The sequence below is a fragment of the Balaenoptera acutorostrata genome, chromosome 1 (genome assembly GCF_949987535.1).
Source record: "Balaenoptera acutorostrata chromosome 1, mBalAcu1.1, whole genome shotgun sequence".
NCBI classification, from domain to species: domain Eukaryota; kingdom Metazoa; phylum Chordata; class Mammalia; order Artiodactyla; family Balaenopteridae; genus Balaenoptera; species Balaenoptera acutorostrata.
In genome coordinates, this window is record NC_080064.1 from 63,378,690 (window position 1) to 63,400,431 (window position 21,742).

Sequence of the window (21,742 nt, forward strand, 5' to 3'; positions counted from 1 at the left end):
CATATATCCCCTCCCTCTTGGACCTCCCTCCCACCCCACCCATCCCATTCATCTAGGTCACCACAGAGCCTAGAGCTGAGCTCCCTGTGCTATACAGCAGGTTCCCACTAGCTATCTTCTTTTACACATGGTAGTTTTATACTTACCAAACTCAATGGGATGAGAAGATTGAAAGGAAAATTGCTTATTCATAGAACTGAAAGAAAAAGCCTATGAACCTGCTTGAGTTGACTAGTTTCTATCTATTCAAAATCATTTTGAAAAACACAGATATTAACCATTTAAATAATGTTTCATTAAAAAAAATAGCAGTGACTGTTGTTTCAACAAATTTCAGAACTTTTATTCACAAAATTATGTTTGTGTATCTCTAGCCACTTTATATAATGTTCATTTAAATTCTCTACACGGAAATACAGCTAGTCTTTTATGTTTTTCAGATAAATGACAATATCCGATGTCTGTCCTTGTCAGTAATTGTTTCACTTAATAGACATACGTAGTATTAAATGCAGTTTTAGAAAAAGCTTTTCCTTTGTAGGTGTCGAATCCTTACCTTCAAATCTTTTCCTATAAGCTGTAAAAAAAAGTGAAGTATTTCTGTCCACTCCTAAACATGACACAGTTAGGGAGTGAACAGGAAGCTTTTCTACCCCTTGAACCCACTTGGCTCTGCATGTTCAAAAAGGAGTTTAAGAAAAATACAGTGCAAGTGATTTTGAATGATTTTGACCTTAACTAGAGTCTTTCCTAAGATGTGCAGTCCTGTTTTTTCTTGTTCTTTTGACAGATGTAAGGGATACTGCATTGTGGACTGCGTGATTCCCTATGATTGACTTAGGCAGGGTGTGAATAGTGCTGCAAAGCAGGGGAGCACCGTTGAGCTTTCAAAGTGACAGACTGGTTACAGAGTGATTGAAGAGGTGTGTGTCCTCACATGTATGTGATGGGCTTGGGGAGAAAGAAGGAGGAGTGAGGGGGAAGGAACACATCACTTGTATTCATACTAGTTTCTTCTTTTTCATGTGCGTTATTGCCACAGTGTAGGAAGAAATATATAGTTTAGATAGTCTGGTTCAAACTTCCTTTCATCCAAAGAATAAAATAAAACTTACATGAATAGATATGATATTTCAATTTTAAGACAGATGAATATATATACAAGTAAGCATATAAAAATATGCTCAAGATCATTAATCATTAAGGAAATGCAAATTAAATTCACAACTGGACTCCACTACACACATTAGAATGGAGCAAACTGAATACTGGCTATACAGATTGTCTTAGTTTGAACTGCTATAACAAAGTACCATAGACCAGATGGCACATGAAAAATAGATATTTATTTCTCACAGTTCTGGAGGCTGAGATCAGGGTGTCAGCATGGTCAGGTTCTGATGAGAGCCCTCTTCTGAGTTGCAGACTGCTGACTTCTCCTTGTATCCTCATATGGTAAAAAGAGGGCAAGAGAGCTCTCTGGGGTCCTTTTTATTAAGGAACTAATCCCATTCATGAGGGCGGAGCCTTCCACAGGCCCAACCTCCTAATACCATCATGTTGGGGAGAGGGTTTCAACATATGAATTTTGGGAGGACATGAATGTGCAATCCATAACACCAAGTACTGGTGAATACCTGGAAGAACTGAACCTCTCATACATTCCTGATGGGAATATACATGGTACAATTGTTTATATAGTGTACTGTTTATTTAATGGTACAAACACCGTGTGGCAGTTTCTTAAAGAGTCAAAGGTAAACCTACCATATGACTCAGCCATTCTAATCAAGTATTTAACCCAAAAGAAAAGAAATCATTTATTCAAACAAGGACTTGTATATAATGTTTGTAGCAGCTTTCTTTCTGTTAGAATTTGGAGAAAAATATCAACAGATAAATGAATTAAAAAATTGTGGCATATCCAATCAATGAAATCTACTCAATAATAAAAGGAAATGAACCATTGATGCTCACAATAGCATGGATGAATATCTATTAATTTTGATGACTGAAATAAGTCAGACTAAAAAGAGAAAACACTCTATCATGCCATTTATATAAAATTTTATATATATATATATATATATATATATAAGTGCAAACTAATTTATAATGACAGAAAATAAGTAAATGGTTTCCAGTGAAGCTAGGTTGGGGAGGGAGGAAGGAGATGGGGATTACAAAAGACCATGAAAGAACATTTGGGAGTGATGGATATGTTAATTATTGTAACTGTGCTGATGACTTTATGGGAATATACCTATGTCAAAATATCAAATTGTATAATCTAAATATGTAAAGCTTATTAGTATGTCAATTATACCTCTAAAATATGGTAAAATTTGGTAAAATGTGGTGAAGCTATATTGTGTTTTCAGAAATGGTGGTAGCCCATATAAAATGGGCTAGCACAGCTTCTAAGATTCCTGGAGTCAGATTCCTACTTCTGAGACCCTAATATATATCTACTATACACTGTAGCTTTCGATGGTGAAGTACCCAAAAATGTCCTGGCATACAATTCTTGGTCAGATTGAATTCCCATTGCAAAAATGCCTATTAGAAAAGAAAATCGTGAGGTATAAATGGAAGAGGATTTATTCAGTCAAGAAGCACATATTTGTTGAGCATCATCATGTTGCAGACATAGGTGTTGAGGCTGGGAATACCAAACAGAGCAACGTAAACAGGCTGCCATAAAAGGGGAGGATTTTAGGTGGAGCTGATAAATCTGGACTTTAATAGGCACCCTGTGTGATTCTGATCCAGAGATAAGCAGATGATGTGGAGAAAAATTAGCTGAGAGCATTCAGAATCAACAACCTTTACACAGGAGGTGTCTCAGACATCTTGACACTTCGAGGAATTCTCTCATAAAACTTGACATCATCATCACCAAATATTCATCTTACACATATAGGAAATATTTTGACTTGCAAATTGGAGAAAATTTTTTGAACTCATACAGTATATATACCACAGTGATTTTTAAATTAGAAATTGTTTAACATCTTTACTGATTTCCCTAAAAAAATAATTTTCACTTGATTTCATTTTCACAGCATATTTTTCTCACACATTGTCTTTGGAGCCTAATATACAGTTCTTAGATGTCAGGTATACACCTCTTTAAAATTTTTGTTTCAAAAATCAGTGTTTTCCTCCAGATAAGAAGTCTCTTTGGTGAAGTCTCTAGTCAAGTATTTTTTTCCATTCTTACAATGTTTGCTCATTTACTTATAATTGAATTTTAAGTGTTCTTTACATATTCTGGATATAAATTCTTTATCAGATATGTAATATACAAATATTTCCTCCAAGTCTGTGGCTTTTTAAAATTCTCTCAACAGTATTTTTAGAAGAGCAAAAAAAAAATACAATTTTATGAAGTCCAACTTTTCAAAGATTCCTTTTAAATGTCATGCTTTGGTATTGTATCTAAGACATCTTTGCTTAACAATAACAACAACAAAAATCCTACTGAAGTTTTATAGTTTTGGGTTTTACATTTAGAACTATGGGCCTTCCCTGGTAGTGCAGTGGTTAAGAATCCGCCTGCCAAGGCAGGAAACACAGGTTCGAGCCCTGGTCCGGGAAGATCCCACATGCCGCGGAGCAACTAAGCCCATGCATCACAACTACTGAGCCTGCGCTCCAGAGCCTGTGAGCTGCAACTACTGCGCCCGTGTGCCACAACTACTGAAGCCTGCGGGCCTAGAGCTTGTGCTCCACAAGAGAAGCCACTGCAGTGAGAAGGCCACACACCACAATGAAGAGTAGCCCCCACTCGCCACAACTAGAGAAAGCCCATGTGCAGAAATGAAGACGCAATGCAGCCAAAAATAAATAAATAGATAAATAAATAAATATATTTATATTAAAAAAAAGAATTATGACTTACTTTGAATTATTTTTTCCTTGGTTGTTTAAGGGAAAAAAATCAAAGTTTGTTCATTTGTTTATTTAGCATATGAATATTCAGTAGTTCTAACGCCAAAGGATGAAAAAAATTGTCCTTTCTTCACTAAATTACCTTTGCACCTTTTTCAAAAATCAGATGTCAACTTATGAGATGGTCTATTTCTAGACTGCCTATTGATATTTTGTTCCCTTGAAGTATTTGTCAGTTTTGATTCTAGTTCCATGCTGTTGGTAATGACAGTTTTAAAATGTCTTAAAGTCAAGTTTTGTTTTGCAAGCAACTTTGTCCTTTTTGAAGTTCTTTTGGCTGTTCTTTGTATTACCAGATTAATTTTAGAATCAACTTGTCAATTTCTAGGAAAGGGCTTGTGGAAATTTTGACTGGAGTGCATTGAAGCTAGAGATCAATTTGCGGAGAATTGACATTTTACCCATATTGAGTTTCTCAGGCAATTAACAAGCTGTATATCTCCATTTATTTAGGTCTTTCATTCCTCTCAGCAGCATTTTATAATTTTCAGTTTACAAGTTTTGCGGTTTTTTTGATCAGATTTATCCGTAAATGTTTTATGTTATTTTATGCTATTGCAACATATACTGCTTTGTTAAATTTTAATTTCCAATTTTTAATTGTTGGGACATAGAAATGCAATTTACTTTTGTATATTGGTCTTGTATCCTGCAACCTTGATAAACTTTCATAGTATAGTTCTCATAGCTTTATTTTTGTATACCCCACTGAATTTTCTATGTGGAAAAACATATCTGTGAAAAAGAACGATTTACATATTCTTTTCAAACTTGGATGACTTTTACTTCCGTTTTCTTTATGTATGGCACTGGCTGAACCTTCCAGCACAATGTTAAAAATAATTGGTGAGACATTTTTGTCTTGTTCCTAATCTTAGAGTGAAAGCATTCATTGTCTCTCACAATTAAATATGAAATTAGCTGCATAGTTTTTCATAGATGCCTTTCATCAGGCTAAGGATATTCCTTTCTATTCCTGATTTGCTGAGTTTTTAACAGGAATAAATGTTGGATTTTGTCAAATGTTTTTTCTCTTTCCACTGAGATGATCCTATGGTCATTTTTTTTTAGTTGGTGAGTATAGAGAATAAATTGGTTTATTTTTGAATGTTATATTACCTTTGTTTAAATCCCTCTTGGTCATCATGTATTATCCTTCTTATAGATAGTTGACTTTGCTTTGCTAACATTTTGTTAAGAATATTTGTGTCTATGTCTATGATAGATGTTGGTCTGAAGTTTTCTTTTAAAATCGTTTTCTTGTTTGGTCTCATAGAATGTGTTTGGAAGAATTTCCTCCTATTTAATTTTCTGGAAAAGATTGTGTAGAATGGTATTATTTAATCTTCAAATATTTGGAAGAATTTTCCAGTGAAGTTATCTAGGTCTGGAGTTTTCTTTGTGGGAAAGTTTTACTTTACAAATTTAATTTCTTCAGTGCATAAAGAGCTATTCAGATTACCTTTTCTTTTTGCATGAACTTTGGTAGTTGTGTCTTTCAGGGAATTTTCCCATTTCATCCGAGTTTTTGAGTATTGGCATAATGGTCACAGCTTCAAAGTCATCTTTCTAAAATCTTTGTAACACTGGATCTGAGATGGGCAAACCTTATTCCTGCTTTTCCAGCTGCTCTTCCCATTAGGCTCTGCCATTAGAGGGCACCAGAAAGGTTACACAGCAGTGGGAAGAAGGCTTTGCTCTGATTACGTGCTTCCTAATTGCTTTCTGTTCCTGTTAGTAACACCCCCAACACTTCTTCACAGTGGTAGTTGATTCCAGCTTACATTCTCCCCACTAGTAGTAACCAAACTAGGCTTGAGTCTCTTAACGACATCAGTATCAAATAATTAAGGCATGTTCCTCCAAGGTCTGTGTGTCAGACCCACAGGGCATCTCTTCGATCTCAGGCTCTTTCTCAAATGTCTGAATTTTAGCTCCAAGGGAACCCTCCTCTAAACCTGTGAGTTTTAAAAATTATTATCTCTTCCTTTTGTTCTCCCAGCCACAGGGATGGTTCTGCTTCCTGCAGTTGCTGCCTTGTGACACTTTAGTATTGTTCCCGGTTTGTCTTCTCAGTGTTCAATACCTAGTTAACAATTATTTCTATTAAATTATATTTGTTAAAACAACTGGAATGGTTTCTGCATTCTACTTACACCCTGACGAATCTAATAAGTATATGTTTATTTTCACCTTATTCACATTCTCATATTACTTTTAATTTCTTTATAGTTGAATAGTTATAAAACAAAGACTAAGCCAAATAAAACATTTTGATTTAATTCAAATACATCTGATCTTTAAATTTGAGTGCAAGTAAAGAAATGGCTTGACATTTTTCAAACTTCTGCTTCTAATATGACACATAATGCAGTCTGTAAAAAAGCATAAACAAGAAATGTGAGTAAAAATGGATAAGACCCCTTGTTTTATTAGTCTGGGTAAAGTACAGGCTAGACAACAGACATATTTTATAATGTCCTAAACATTAAAAATCAGGATTGTATTAGACTAGACTCCCGAATTATTCATGAGATTTGATTTGAGTACTAAAACATGATGAGAAGAAAGAAGCACAACTGAGATATAGTCTGATTGTCTCAAATTTCCTGTTGATGCCCATGAATTTGCTTATATTTGTGGGATTACTGCAAATGTTTTGGCATTTATTGCCTCTGTTAGCAATTTGGGATTTTAGGAAATATAAAAGTAGCTTTATGATATTTTATTTCCTGCTCAATTAATGTCTAATACTTTGCATGACTGTCCAAGTGTGGAATTGTTTGGTATGGCAAATTCATAGCTAAAGACATATGTATTTTTTAAAATTTCTAGACATCATAATCCCCTCTTGTTTTTCCCTAAATCTTCTGAGTACACTTGGATAAGCCACGTTACATCATGTCAGGTGTTACTGATAATTTCATTTTCATGAAAGGGCTGTTTTCAAAAGTTGCATTGAAACTTATATCCTCAAAAGTATGTGCAACTGCTTCTGTCTCAGCAAGAGATAAACTGGCTAAACATTGAAGATTAACTTTGGGGGATCACCATTTCTATTTGAAAGGAATTCTATATAGGTATAAAATTGGATTGGAGACTGCTTTAGTTTAGCTGCAAAACGTGAGCTAAAACTTAGGGCTGAATATTTTACTGTGCTCATTCATCACCTCAGCAGAGAAGAAATCATAAATATTTACATTTTACATCTCATAATCCTTGATTTTATTACCTCCCATTTGTAGACTGGTAATGTTCTTGTGGCTATGAGAAAGGTATAAATTTTTGAAAATCCTTTATAAGATCCTTCAGTAACACTGATACTACTTCTGCTCTGCATTTAGAACTCCTATAACAAGGCAAACCTCAGTTGAGGAGAATCTTTGTGAGTGTGCTTATTTGCATATAATTTTACTTGTTTCATTTTCTTATGTTTAATATGGGTGCATGGAGGGGGAAAAACAAAACCTAAATTTATTTTTCCTGTCAATTGGAATGTCAAAAATATCCACTCACATAATTCCAGTCAAAGATCTGTTCAAAGATTGAAAAATGATTAAAAACCATAAGTTAGCCTAATGGTAGAAAAATGCACATGTTCTTGGCTTCAAGAATACATTCTTCATTTTATGTAGGATAAACCATGTAGTAGATTCAGAGAGAAAGTGAATAAATAGTATACTATATAGAAAGCCTATCATTCCTAGGGAAAAATATATTTGTAGCCCTCACAACAAAATTCGTCCTATCAATTTCTTCCTCTTGATGGTGAATGCTCTTCAAAATAGCCATCAGACACTTTTAATCCCTATGCAAGTAATTTTAGCGAAGTTAATTAAAATGAGAGAGTGGCTAAATAAGAACGGAAACAGAATTATTAAGATTGTTAATGTATATCAAGATATGATTCCTATTTGCCAATCCTGTAAAATAACACAGGAATAACCATGCTACTTACCACTATAAGAATGCATAAAATCCTCCAAGGTTGTCAGCTCCAAATCTATCAATATTCAAGAGTAGTTGTTTCTGTATATCACCATGATACTAAAACAATTTGTTAATATCCTAATAATTAGAAATGTCAAGCCAATTTCTTCTTGTTCTTAATAGGACAAAAGAAATCTGTAGGTTAGCTGAAGTTTAATGTTTCCACTTATTCTAGGCCTGGTGTTGATGGCAGAAGGTTAAATTTTGCTTGTTTTGACCCATTGTAAATTTTTCCATTTGACTATATACTAGTTCATCTTAAATAGATTCTCATGCTATAGTTAATAAAAGCTTAAGAATTACTGACTGTTTAGTGCTTTCAAGTTTCATGGGTAAATATTTAGGATGAACAGAAGTAATTCATACTTATAGGTAGTTATTGAAACATGTTCTCATATACATTACAAATCTTTCCCTAAGGAACATTGCTAAAATCCTTAGTCAGAGTTGTGATACTGGTGTTTATTCTATTCCTGTGAAGGACTATTCCTTCTAACATCGTTTTAATTCTTTGCATAGCTGTATGTGTTCTACATGTATCTTTTACAGTTCAACAGGTGTCTTGGTAGTTCCTCAGGCTTCAGCCGTTAAACTCTATCTTCACTAAAGAATTAATAAACTATATATTTTTTCTTTGTTTAAATTTCAGACATTGCCCAAATCCATGCAAAATGGAAGATTCAAAAGTTGTAACACTCCTTGGATATACAAATGTCTACAACCCCCTTTGCACAGTATTTGTTGCTTGTGAATTTTCTCCAAAATAACCTTTCACAACAGTAGTGAGAACTTTATATAATTCCCTTGAAATTATATTAAAAAATAACACATTGAACTGAGTTCTGAAGAAAGACTATCACAATTATTAAAAGTCTTTTTCTCTAGTTCTGCACTCTATTCTCTTGGGGCCACTGGTGGAAAACTTGGGAACAGAAAATCTCTGTTTGCCTGGGTATTTCATTGTATACTTCAATATCACTGAATGTAGCAACCATAAAAATATAATATTATAAGATGACAAACTATTTGTAAGATTCACTTCTCTACGTTATTTAGGCATAGCAAAAGCTGAAGCATTTTACTTTGATAATGTTTTGAAATCATATCTAGACTAGTAAAGACAAAAGAAAAAAAAACCCACATTCTTTTGTGTTGTGTTTGTAGACCATAGACAAAATACTTCTATATTCAATTTTTTGGTTTCATTTTTTTGATACCTTGATCTATTTTGCTTTTTTTGGTCAGAGATTCTGGAAGTTTGATAGTACACCTATTTTTAATAGATGATTTTAATTTTAGGACAACCTTAATTTTGGATAGAGTCCTGGAAGGGCTTAAACCTGAAGCCTGGACTATTCCTTCAGTATATAGAATCACATATGTAATTTTTTAGTGAATTTTTTCTGAAAAATGTTCTTTGCTACTCTGAATAGAACACTGGCAGTTTTATTTATATCCATATTTTAACACAATATTTTGCTCAACTGAAATTAATTTGGTATAGCTAGGTATTTTAAAGATCTTAGAAATTTAACACATTCTTTTTTTCTCATTTTCTTTTTACTGAGTAAAGTTACATAATCAACCAGTAGGAGTTCGATTTCTATAGATCCTAAAACTAGAAAACAATCTAATCTGTTATTTTTAATAAAGATTTTCTTCACTCTTGGTAGAATTGTGTATCTCCCAAAGCATACAAACCTGAATTAATTGCAATTAAATTCAGTTAAAATGCATTAAGTGCCCATCAAATTATTTTCCTATAATTTCTTATTTAATCCTTGTTATTTCATAGAAATGTGGGTATTTTTACCCCCATTTACAAATGAAAAAAGTTCAGGGAGATTGCAGAGGGTTAGAGTGCTAACTTTCATACACTATAATAAAGGTCTTAATTGGAAAGCTATATCTACTAATATTAAAACCACTGAATGGTTTGGAATGGCTTCCTGATTAATCAAAAATGTCACATCATGGGGCATCTCAATCCATAGTGACTGAGTCTGTCAGTCTGAGGATGCTTTACTTTGAGCTTTCATAAAAGGGATAATTTGCAATTCAAAATTGGTTTCACCTTTTCTAATTGGTGAAATTACAGTTGCCATATTATAATTAAAGGTTATGTCACAGACAGGAGTATTTATTTGGATTACATCAGATTATTTTTCTGGTTTTCTGAAAATTGTAGCTTTTAATGCACATGGATTTTTAAACGTTCTGACAAATATCTACTTTTATTTGAGTATAGATATTCCTTTCTGAAATTGAAATGCAGCTATGATTGTCTGTATTATGGGACTCATATTCAAATGCATTTCTCTCTGTACCAAACTGCCTAAAGGTATTGATGTCAGAATATTTCCCTTCTAATGAGCACATGATGTCATAGAGATGCTATGAAAAATATCACCGTGCCTCAAACTGAATTATAGTAATACCACTTAATAATGCTTTTTAAAATGCCTCAAATTATATATCATAGGAATATTGAAATATAGAGGTATTATGCAGGAATTGCATTGCCAAAAAATAGCTTAGAGTTTTTGCCCATTGAAAAGTTTAAAATGTATGAAAAAAAATCTCTGCCAAAAATATAAGAGCTTAGACCTTGATGTCTCTCTCTCCCCTCATAAACTTGAATAACCTAGGGGCAGTTTAGAGTAGTGCACAGAAAGTGAAGTCAGATTGCCTGGGAATCAATATGGAGAGCTTTTTTTTTTTTTGCCCCCTACCAATAAAATGGGGCAAATGCCTTGGACTGTTTTAAGAATTAATAGTTAAAGTGCCTAGAATATCGTGTAGCAAATAGTTTGCTCTCCAGAGATGTTAACTCTCTTTTGGACAGAAACTGTGTAATAGAAGTTTTGATAACTCTTTTCAAGTTAAGACAGTTGACCTTTTAATTTACTAAAATTCCTTATCTATAAAGTTTCTTTAAAAAGTGTGCTTTTTGGTACCGTGTGATTTGTGAGTAACTAAATTGATCTCAGCATTATATAATTCTTGTCCCTATAACTCTTCTTGGAGTTTTAAACAATATTTTGCCTTTAGTTAATAAAACAGATTTAGCTCAGGATTGGTCTTCAGTGACCTCAAAAAATTTTAGATCTGTGGTATGTTGATTATATTCCTTATAGATTTTTCATTTAAAAAATTGTCTACTTCAAAATTTTAATATGTTTAATTATTAAAAGAAACAAGAACATATATCCAACTTCTATCAAATTATATGGAAATATAATTGATAGCAAAAATGCATTCTGAAACTCAATAACAATGAGAAGAACAAAACAAATATAAATTCAAGATTTATTAGGATATAAATGGGCATTTTTTTCTTCCATTAAGTCAATGGAGATTTATTGAGTATACGTATATAAGATACTCTACATTTAGAACATTAACTTTAGGACTAAACTAAAATGCCAGAAATGATTGCAAATGATATTGCAGTTTCCCTTTGGTATTTTGCATTTGAGGTATCATCGTAAGATTTTTAATGTTTTATCCCACTGTAAATATCAAACAAATAACTACTTAGGTTTTATTCTTGGGATTGTTTATAGACTATTTCTTTTCCATACTAAGATATTATAGCAACCATTTTTATTCAATCAAAATATTTCATTTCAATATGATCCCCCCCAAAAGCTTTTTATAAAAATGAACAGCTACTTTCTCTAATAATTTTGCCACCATGGCAACTGAAGCTTTCAATGATGATACCATGCAAACAATAAGATTGAATTGTTATGTTAATAGAATTTTTGAAGTGATTAGTTTATGAAGATGCTTTGTCTTTTCTAGTTCAGAGATTTGTGTAACATTGCTTAACAAATTGTTCTGAAAATATTAACTTGTTTACTTTAATCAGTTATTGTCATCTGACTCTATTATCACTGTCTTACAATCTTCCATCATATATGTGTTACAGAATTGCCTAGCTTGATTCTTATCAATTCACTGATTATCTCATGTTTTGAAATTCATTTGATGTCTTTTTCTGGCATCTTTTTGATTTTGTGGATGCGTTTCAATACATGGGACAACAACAGACTATAGTAAATAGAAAGTATCTTATTTAGGTCAGACAAGCTGACACATCAGGGAGTATGATTTGTGTGAGTTACCCTTTATTTCTTGCTATTTTGCAAGGGCTTTCTATCATGTATGGATTCTTAGAACATTTGTGTCATTTTGATATTCAGAAATGTGTTTAAAGTTGGGTCTGTGTCTATATGTAGAGAATGCCATCAGCAAATTCTTTGGCCTGAGTTACTGAGTGATGTTAGGGCTGGGGAAACAGACCTGGCTGGGAATCTGTCACTTACAGATCTATCCTGTGTCACTTTTTCAATCACTGTGGATGGGCAAGTATAAATGAGTGTCAGAAAATAGATTGCTTAGACCATGTTTTCCTTAGGATATTGAAGTTGCCTGGAGAACATTTTAGTTTGTTATTGTAACAGAGCTATTAATCCAGACATAGCAAATAAAAGGTTATAGTATCCAAAGAATTGGGAGGAACTACCAAGTGAAGCCATAGATACAGCTGTGCACTGGCTCTTCCTCATTTTAAAACAGTCTGCACACAAAACGTGGAGATTATAGGAACTAACTGGAAGAGTGAAGGCTAACCAAACACGCTTGCCTAAAAATTTTAGGTAACTTTCAGCAAAGCCTTTTGTTTTCATGATCTGAGTAATTTGCCCAGTTTTACAATATGATGGATAAATAGAGATATGTATATATATACATGGAGAGGGTGACAAATTAATCTTTGACATATAAAAAGTCTCTATTGTTTTTAATAAAACAGGTATAGATACTGCTTTCAGAAAAAGTGTTTATCTACAAATCAGTATCAATTGCTTATGATGCTTGAGTCAAAAAGGACTAATGCTTTAAAAACTCAGTTGACTTGACATAATGTAAACCTGTTTATTTTACTAAATTTATAAATTTGGTTCATTAATCACACACCTAATATATGCAAAAAAGGTGATTTATATTTTATTGGTTATGTTAGAAATTGTCCATAATTTTAACCCAACTCATATTAAAAGTAGTAAGTCAACCTCTACACATATTCAAGCTCTTCAAAAATGTATTTCTGATTTACAAGCAGCTCATGCTGCTCAATATCAAAAAAACAAACAAGCCAATCCAAAAATGGGCAGAAGACCTAAACAGACATTTCTCCAAAGAAGATATACAGATTCCCAACAAACACTTGAAAGAATGCTCAACATCATTAATCATTAGAGAAATGCAAATCAAAACTACAATGAGATATCATCTCACACCGGTCAGAATGGCCATCATCAAAAAATCTACAAACAATAAATGCTGGAGAAGGTGTGGAGAAAAGGGAACCCTCTTGCACTGTTGGTGGGAATGTAAATTGATACAGCCACTATGGAGAACAGTATGGACGTTCCTTAAAAAACTAAAAATAGAACTACCATACGACCCAGCAATCCCACTACTGGGCATATACCCTGAGAAAACCATCATTCAAAAAGAATCATGTATCACAATGTTCATTGCAGCTCTATTTACAATAGCCAGGACATGGAAGCAACCTAAGTGTCCATCAACAGATGAATGGATAAAGAAGATGTGGCACATATATGCAATGGAATATTACTCAGCCATAAAAAGAAATGAAATTGAGTTATTTGTAGTGAGGTGGATGGACCTAGAGTCTGTCATACAGAGTGAAGTAAGTCAGAAAGAGAAAAACAAATACCGTATGCTAACACATATATATGGAATCTAAAAAAATTAAAAAATAAAAAAAAATGGTCATGAAGAACCTAGGGGCAAGACAGGAATAAAGACACAGATCTACTAGAGAATGGACTTGAGGATATGGGGAGGGGGAAGGGTAAGCTGGGACAAAGTGAGAGAGTGGCATGGACATATATACACTACCAAATGTAAAATAGCTAGTGGGAAGCAGCCACATAGCACAGGGAGATCAGCTCGGTGCTTTGTGACCACCTAGAGGGGTGGGATAGGGAGGATGGGAGGGAGGGAGACACAAGAGGGAAGAGATATGGGGATATATGTATATGTATAACTGATTTACTTTGTTATAAAGCAGAAACTAACACACCATTGTAAAACAATTATACTCCAGTAAAGATGTTAAAAAAATGTATTTCTGAATCTCAAATTGAATTTTATTTACAATTTTGAATTTATATTTTTTGTCAGGTTTATTTCTTCATGGTTTTTGAACTTTCTTCTTACATCTTAAAATTATCTGCTTCCTAAATCAATCACTTACCTATACCCAACCATATGCAGAAATATTTGAAATATCATGGACCTTGTTGTAAATTTAGTGGTATATTCTCTTATGTTGAAATAGGGAATATACTAGTTAAGCTTGCTTATTTCACTAAATTGAACAGACAAGAATGCCTCATACTGTAAGAAGAAAAAATAAAGGTGACTAAAGCTTAGTATCAAAATAATTTCATAAACCCAGAGAAATCAAAAAAATAAAGTTGTTCATAAAGAAGAAATGTAATTGAACACTTAAGATCAGGAATAACTGACCTTCTTATGTGGTTGCCAAAGAATCATAAATATTTACTGAAAATTTATTTTGGGCAAGGGAATATTTGCTGGAGATTGTGAGCTGAGAAAGTCACCAACATTGACCTCAAACAACTTATCGTTTAAGTGGATGGGGTCAATTAAAGTTGAAAACTGGTTATGAATAAAAAATGTTTTGTTGGAATTTATAAAGAAGTAAATGAAAAAGAATGCTGACCAATAAAATTATATCCACATATGTATGCCATTTAAATTAAAAAAATAATAATTTAGGGAATTTCAAGGAGAAGAAAAGACCATTAGAGCTATAAAATGTAAAGAAAGTAATGAAGTGTTTTCCAAGGATTCATATATTCAGATTTTTCTCCTCTTTACCTTCCTCCTTTTTTCCTCTTCCTCTAAACTCTCTCTACCTGGATATCTGATAACTAACTCCCTGTTTCAGGTCAGGCAGTCATTCCCTTACTTCCTTGAAGGCATCCTAATTCTCTAATCTTCACATATCACTGCTCCACACTGTTACTACCATGACCTTTCTAAACAGAAATCCAATCAGTTTTTCTCTTGCTTTAAGACCTTCAATGGACTATTATCTTCTAAAATACAAACTACTTAATGACATGCACTCACGAACTGGACCTGGTTTATCTTTTTTGTCTAATTTCTTGATTTTTACCTGAGGTTCTAGCAACACTAAACTAATTATAGTTTTCCACATATAACTTGCAGTTTATTTCATCAGTGACCTTGTATATGGTCCATTCACCCAAAACATTGCTTCCATTACTTCACCTAGCTGTGCCCTGCTTATCATTAAGGGCATATATTAGAACTCTCCTACTCCATAAACATGTCCATGATATCACCCTCAACTCCTGCATTTTGTTATGCTTTATAAGCATCACCTTTTTATACGTTATCAAAGCATAATTGATGTACAATAAACAGTACATACTTAACGTGTAAAATTTGGTGAGTCAACATGTATACACTTATGAAACCATCACAATAAAGATAATAAATATATTCATAACTCCCTAAAGTTTTCTCATAATCTAGTATAATCTATCCTTCTGTCTCTCCCACCTCATCCCCAGACAACCACTGATCTGCTTTTTGTCACATTAGATTAATTTGTAATTTTAAACATTTTGTATAAATAGAATCATAGAATATAACGGAATCATAGAATATGGGTCCTTTTTTGTTGTTGTTCTGGCTTTCTTCAGTCACAACAATTATTTTAAATTTCATCCATGTTGCTTCATGCAGCAATGATAGGTCCTTTCAATTGCTGAGTGGAATTCATATTGTATGGATATACCACAAGTTGTTTATCCAGTCACCCGTTAATGGAAGTTGGTTTGCAAATAAAACTGTAACCAACATTTGCATATAAGCTTTGTGAGGACATATTGTTTCATTTCCCTTGAAAGACTGTGGAATGGCTGGGTCATTATATGGATATATATGTTACTTTTTAAGAAAATGCCAATCTGTTTTCCAAAATAGTTGTTCCATTTAATATTCTCACCAGCAATGTATGAGATTTCCTATCTCTACATTCTTGCAAACACTTGGATGAGCAGCCTTATTAATTTTAGCCATTTTAATAGGTAAGTAGTGGTATCTGATTGTAGTTTGATTTGCATTTTCCTGCAAAGGATGTTAAGCATTGTGCTCATTTGCTATTCATATATCTTCTTTAGTAAAGTGTGAAAATTGCCCATTGTGAAGGGAAGTTTTTTGTCTTTTATTATTGTATCATAAGAATTCCTTATATTCTAGATATATGTCCTCCGTAAGATTTTTTTTACAAACATTTTCTCTAAGTTGGTGGTTTGCCTTTTCATTTTCTTAATAGCATCATTTGAAAACATTTCAAATTTTGATGAAGTCCAGTATATTCCTTTTTTTTCGTTTGATAGTTTGCAGTTTTTATCCTAACTACTACTTTTTGAATGCTCTATTCAATTCTGTATGAATTGTGAAGTCTTTCTATTCTGGTTAGTGAGAACACAAACTATTCCCAACCTCTGCGTGAACTCTGATGATCATTCGACTTTTCTGTCTTGTGGTTCTTTCCCCAGCTTTAGATGGTTTCCTTGTACATTTTTGCTGACCAGAACTCAGCTGAAGATTTGAGGGATCACTGTATAAATTCTGTCTCCTCAAGTTAGGGAGATCACTGGGTCCTGTTTGGACTCTCCCTTCACACTCTGTGGCCTAACACTCTCTCCAGCAGAAAGCTGGACCAATTGTAGTGCTTATCCTGTCTATGTCCCTTCTTTCTCTTAGAGTCACTCTGTTGAGCTACCTATTGTCCAATGATTGAAAACCATTTCATATATTTTGTCCATTTTTAACAATTCTTTGAGGCAAGAGAATAAACCTAGTTCATTACTCTATCATGTCCAGGAGCAGAAGTCTATAATTGTCTTTCTATGGGTTTATGTCCCTCAATGAAACTTGAACTCCCTGCAGGCATAGGATCTAATCCATATAAGTATTCAACAAATCTGTGTGAATAAAATGAATGCATTTGCTCTGGATCCATGGTATTTATTTGGAAATGAGAGGACCTGCTTTTATTTTATTCTTCTATTTTAATCCCAATATATTCTATTGGAGAGCTCTAAAATGAGTAAAGAAACAAGGAATGGAAACTAGAATACAAGTCCTTTCCTCATTGTTGGGCATTTCTTTGCTCTCTTTATTTATTGTTCTTTTTAACTTGCTCAGCTCAGCTTTGGAGATAGAGCAAGGCGGATCTGGTATCTATCTTCAAGGAGCTTGTGTGACTGAATATACAAATGGACAAGAGCCATACCATATATTAAAATAGAACTCTGACTCACAACCCACAGCACCAGCCCAGGAAACCAAACCATAACCTCTCTAGCCTTTGGCCCAAAACAGTCAGGATTCACTCGATCAATAACTGATAGCTTCCCTAATATTTGGCTCTGCTGCCAGTTTAGGACCAACCAGAGGAAGCCAAATTTACTTCTCTAATAAATCAGTTATGATGTCCCATTTCTAGTTAGCCTGCCTCCAACTTCCCCGTGCTAACACCTCCAATCAGGGTATATCTGAAGCCTTCTTTTTTTTTTTTTAGTTTTTACTCTAAAGATTTTTTGTTCCTCTGCCTGCCTTTGAGTCTCAGCCTGCCTTTGAGTCTCTGCCAAATGCAAGTGATGTTGGCTGACTTCCTTGCTTTAGCAAGCACTGAATAAATAGCTTGTGCTTGTTCTCATTTGGGTGGTCTTCGTTTATTTCCACAATCTTATAGTTCAGTGGGAAATGTAGAACTAAACAGATTAGTGTGTGTGTGATAAATCATGAGAAAGAGGAGCTGTGCCTGTAGAAGGGAACATAACCTAGGGCTTTGGTGATGAGATAAGTCATTGAACTGAAAAGTATAAATGTTAAATTTCATCTGTTGATATCTTTAGATAAGAAAATCCCCCCCATTTAATCTCCATTTACATTTATTTCTATTATTTATTTATTTGGGCAAGAAATTTTGGCATCCTTATGTACTATAAAAATTATGACATTGTTTCTAACTCATAGAACTTGCTATACAGAGTACGAAGAAAAACAACATATACTTCATACATTATTTGCTATTGCTTTATTTTACTCCATTCCAAACTTACACCATGGAAAGAATAAACAAAAGAAAATAATATCTATTACAAAGCAATCTAGTGCCAGATGGAGTGGTAGTGATTTTCATATTATACGAAATCTCAATTAATTCTTAGAATTCTTAATTCTATATTGTTAGCCTCATTTTACAAGTGAGGAAACGGAGACACAAAGAACTAAAATAACTTGGCCAAGGTCACACACCTAGCAAAGTTTTGAACCAATGTGAACACAGGTCTCTCTAACTATAGATAGAGGTTTCTTATCCTCCTCTGTGCTATTGACAATTTGAGCTGGATAATTCTTTTTTGTGCTGTCCTGTGCACTGCAGGATGTTTAGCAATATTCCTGGCCTCTACCCTTTAGATGCCAGTTGTACTCTCCAATCATGACAATCAAAATGCCTCCAGATATTGCCAAATAACCCCTGGGGGGCAAAAGTTGTCCCCAGTGAAACCCATGGCTGTAGGTTATCTACCTATTAGCTTTCCATCAGCTATCCTAATCTTTCATAGTTGATCATTCCATAATATTCAGTCAACTCCTTGAAGTGCATGAGTGCATACATACACACACACCTCACTCACTGTCCCCCCTCTCCCCCTCCACATCCCTATACATTCCCTAATGAAGTTAGAATTGTTTTCTTTTCAGCAGAGAATTCTCTTTTAGTTTTGTAATTGTTGTCTTGGGAGTCAACGTATTCATCAATAAGGCCTTAAAGGAAATTCTGACAAACGAGCTGATTGTCTCAGTCTTTAAGTGCTTGGAAAGGAACCCACATTTATGATCAACTTCCTACTGATCATTTCTTTGTTTTGAGAATCCTTTAAATTAGTCTAGCCACCTTGCTCTCTGTCACTCTCTCACAGTATTCTCTCCCAGCCTGTCTCACTTTTGTTTTTACTTCACATTCCTTCTACTTCTCTTTCTTCCCTTCTCTCTCTCTTCTCTTCTCCCTTACTCCCAATCCCCTTTCTTCACATACCTCTACCTCCTCTATTTTCCTTTTCTTTCTATCTCTCTCCAAGTCTTGCATGGCCCAAAATACATAGACCCCAGAATCCCCTTTCTCTCTCTCTGTCTCATTCTCTCTTCTGCCTTTGTAGCTCCCTGCCAGTGCAGCTGTCCAATACAGCCTTTGATGCTACTCTGTTATCTTTGGCACCAGCTCACAGGCTCCACTGGGCTGAAATTGGAACTCTTCCATCCCCATCTCCTTTCTTTTGTCCTGCAATATGGTTATGCTGGAGGCCATTCAGCTGCCTCGCAATATTAGAGTAGGTGACAAGAACAGGGAATCGACTCTCTGAAGCCAGAGCTAAGTGGCTGAACATCTTACAATAGTGAACACCTTTGTGGCTGCTAATACTTTATTCCAAACATATGCAGGGGGTATTTTGAAATGAATTTCAGCATCTCTCACTTTTCCTTCAGCAAGCTGTGGTATCTGGCAGCGTTTTTCAAGAAAGTACTTATCTTTGAAAATCAGACTGAGCTGAAATTATCCTGATTTCATTGTAAAACTGCAGACTTGAAGCAACATATTTTCTAAATTCCATGGGGTATGCCAAATATTTTTAAACTGCACAGTAAAATTGAGCTGAATAAAGGGATACAAAAAGCCTGAAATAAAACATTTCTTGCGACTAATTTGACACTGCTTTAAGCCTGACTCCTCCTTTTAAAAACCTCATTTCCTATTTAGAGTTGAATAAAGAGTATATATTAACTCTGAACCTTGGACAAACTCTTTGGTAAGAAAGAACTGACTCTTGATCTTAGGGTCAATGATGTAGCATCAAAGCGTATGGATTTATTGTGGCCTGTAGCATCTTAACACTGGCTCAGAATTGGTTTAGATGATTTGGAGGAATAGAAATGTTAAAATTGTATACTGCTTCAGTTCCACATTACAGTAAGATGTTCCCGTGGAGAAAAATCTAATTTTAAGCATACCATGATTTTCCTGCATAAACATGAAAAGTTAAGAACGCAAAACTTCTCTTTAGAACACTGCTCGTACAAAAGATCTTTATCTGGTTCATTCTTGTTTGCTGTTATTCTGTGCGGAAAACCATGTGCTACACTTAGTCCCATTTGCTTATCCCACTATGCAGCCACCTGCAGACTGATTATTTCCTTTTAAAGCAGGAGTAAAATCTTCACTTCCCTCCCTCCTCTAGGCAGCCTCAGCAAAAAGGCAGTTCACACAATGATGTTTTGTGAGAATAGATCCCATTAGCAACAACAGCAACTTAGATTTATATAGTGCCTTATCACACATACAGCAAAGCAACTCCAGGCATTTTCTAAAATGGAAAGCATTTCCTTTTAGATTTCCAAAAACCCTTATTAAACAACAGCAGTGACAACAACAAAGACTAACTGAACATGTGAACCAATAAGGGGAAAAAAATGTGTTCTCATTCTAAAGCAAGGTGAGGCTGACTTCAAATCAAATTGCCCATTTCATTGTTTTGTAAGCAGATAACACTGGCATTCAGAGGCCTGATGAGAAAGACAACTTTATTTGAAAGAGATTTTGTCCAAATGTAAAATACTGTTTACCTTAATCCAAGTGCTTTGTTCAGTAGAGCACTTCTTCAGCAAGATTTTAAAGAACTTTGATTTATTACTATGATGCGTTGCATTACTTTTTTCTAGGTCAAGTTTAAGGTAGAATGCTGATTTTTATTTTCCTGTGTGACTAAGAATTTAACCAGTTGGTGATTAATTTTTATGGACTCAATTTTAAAAGTTGTCTTTTATAAGGGTACCTAGCTGCTATGGCTCTGGGTAGCAAAATCAACCCATGAATGTTGAAGCCATTTAGTTGCAGAGTAAATAATCTGTATTAGCATATGCATCAATTGATAATTAGTGTAAAAATATGAATGCTTCTATAATAGATATATCACAGTATTATCTTTATTATCTTTTTAATGTTTTTGTTTCCACTTTTGATAAATATGGCATTATATATTAGATTATATTCAACATCCAAAGTTAATTTTATTTATTTATTTGACTGTGCCACGCAGCTTGTGGGATCTTGGTTCCCCAACCAGGGACCTAACCGGTGTCTCCTGCAATGGAAGCACAGAGTCCTAACCACTGGACCACCAGGGAATTTCCTGAAAAGCAAGATAAATAGTTGTAGAAAAGAAAAAAAGAAGGCAAATGAGAAAACAGAAAGTAGTTGCCATACAGCTGACAATTGTGACCAAACATTTTGCCAAGAATTAAGAAAAATTGAATAAAGTAAATGCCTTTATTAATAGAAGTACAAAGCAGAGATAAAAGAGCTCTTAATGATACAGTAAGGCAAAAGATGAAAATAAAGCAAGAGCAAGCAAGCATAGGAAATAGGGGGGAAAAATCACCTCCTCTTCTGAATTGGTATTAGCCCCAAACAGAATAAATAGAGCTAAAAAATGTAGTGAAGCAATATGGAAGAAGCAAGCAAAATGGGATAGAAAACAACAAAGAAAATTAAAAGATTACACAGTAAAATAACATTCACAATTATCTGTAGCAACTTTCATATTAGCTTAAGACTGAAAATAGCCTA